Source organism: Malania oleifera, chromosome 3, assembly GCF_029873635.1.
Source record: "Malania oleifera isolate guangnan ecotype guangnan chromosome 3, ASM2987363v1, whole genome shotgun sequence".
Classification (NCBI taxonomy): domain Eukaryota; kingdom Viridiplantae; phylum Streptophyta; class Magnoliopsida; order Santalales; family Ximeniaceae; genus Malania; species Malania oleifera.
The window spans coordinates 96,222,644-96,225,107 of record NC_080419.1 but is presented as its reverse complement, the minus strand read 5'-3'; positions in this window follow the sequence as shown (position 1 = coordinate 96,225,107).

Sequence of the window (2,464 nt, the reverse complement as noted above, 5' to 3'; positions counted from 1 at the left end):
TTTAAACGGATCAAAGTGCACCTACACCGTTTACATAGTGGTTATATGTGGTAGTGGATTTTTGTTGAATGCACACTTAATTCCGAGTCAGGACTTAATATGAAAAATCTTACTTAATAATGATTTACGTTAATTTAGTTTGGCCAGCCAGCCAACTAAGTCTAGTCTTTGGACCGCACAACCCAGTCATGGGAGTAAACATAACTTACGATTAATAAACTTAAGAGTGATTTTTATAGTATATGTGTGTGTCTATATATATATATATATATATATATATATATATATATATATATATATAAAAGTACGTGAACAAAACTATTGATGATTTGAAGGAAATGCATAAGGAAATATATATATATATATATATACATGATTGAGTATTATAATTATAATTTTAAAGTTAGAAAGTTCAGTTTAACAGTTATAGTATATGATTATAAAATTTTACTATTATAGATGATAGTAAAATTTTTATCAAAAATTTTTAAATTTTTATTTATTTTAAAAGCAGTTTTGAAGTTATAGTATTAAATATTATTTTACGAAATTATATTATGAAAGCTCATTTTGACCACACACTAATAATAATATTATTTACTTACTAAGCATTGTCTCACCCCAACCATTATTTTACATTTTTTATAATTCTGAAGAGTGTATCAGAAACTTGACGTAGCAAGTGCATGGGCGGGAATAGAAAGAGTAGAGCAAAATAAAAATTTAGCATAATATAATTTTAGAATATGCTTGTATATTTTAGAATTTTAAGAATGTTAATTTTAATAGTTGAAATATATATATTTATAATAAAACTAATTAGTGCTATGGTAATAAAAATAATTTATATTTATTTGCTTCCCTAAAAAAATGTATACTTAGGAACCCACTCGGGTTGGGGTCTTTACAATTGGTATCAGAGCAATAGGTTATAGGTTCTGTAAACTTTAGGAAATAATTTTACCATAGCATAAGCATAAACCATAATGTGGGTAGGATCGGGTAAACTAGGATGTTTTTCTTTTGCCTATGACTTTGATTAAACTTTAAAAATAAGATTATGATTTTAAAATAACTTTGATCCTTTTCCTCAGAATGGACCCAAGGAACAACAACGTGAATGTTGAAGGAAACGAGAATAATATGAGGACTTGCAATGGAGAAGACATTAATGCTACTACGATGTTGCGTGATATGACATAAGTCATGACAGAAATTCTGTAGAACTCGAAGGAACGAAATGGTCCACCAACTTGTGAAGGTTGTACTATTGAACAGTTTAATCAAATGAACCCTCCGACTTTTAAGGGAAAAACTTATCCAATTGCTGCAGAAAATTGGATCCAAGAAATGGAAGAATTACTACAAGTCCTTCGTTGCACGGACGAGCAAAAAGTGCAATATTCAGCCTATAAAATGACTGGCGAGGCCAAATTCTGGTGGTACTTGAAGAAGCTACTCCTAGAAGAATGACCAAATCCAACAATTCTTACATGGGAACGTTCTAAGGAAGTTTTCTTTGAACAATTTTTCCCCACAACCACTAAAATGCTGTTGACTTTTTGGTCAGATCCATGTTTTGATTATGACAAACCACAGTATCTCATCTGTGTGCTTTGAGTACTTGATCAGATTTATGTTTTAGTTAGCACAGATGATGATGTAATGTGGAAGCCGTAAGAACACCTAAATGAGCATACCTCGGCGTATTTCATGGAGTTGCAAAGGAGCAGCGCATGAAGATTAATTTGTGTTTCAAGTTGTATTATATTTTTATATTTATCATTCAAGTCTGTATTAATTATCTATCGGTCTCTAACAATCCACATATCATGCATGGTAGGGACTATAAGCTCAAGACCATAGATTGACCTTAGGGATGTCAACCGACACAAGATTTTTTGGACTAAGTAGAAAGATCATAGAAAAGACCCTAGGTCCTTGCACTAATACTTAGAAAAGTCCACATTATCACATATGCTATCAGGGAAAACTTTTGATTTCAATTTGGACCTAAATACACATTTTTAGTGTGTTCGGTTTCGGTCGACCGAACCTCCCTAGGGTTAACAATTGACCATTTGGTCGATCAAGTTTGAAATGAACTTCAATGCTTTGGTCAACCGAACTAGCACATGGGAACTTCCAACATCCTAGTCGACCGAACTCCTAGTTATATATGGTCCGGTCAACCAAACCTCTAAACCTAGTCAATCAAACTTGGCTCGGTCGACCGAACCTCGAAGGTCCAAAATCGCCTCAAATCTGGTCAACCAAATCCTCAGTTCAAAAATGCCCTGGTTGACCGAACCCATTAATCTGGTCGACCGAACCTTAAAAATGGTCGACCGAGCCTCTCGGGTTGTTTAAATTTTATCAAGGTTAAAATGGGGTTATTTTTTATTAACCATACTTAAACTTCTTCAAAAATACCGAATGAGTCCTTAACACTTATATTTTTATG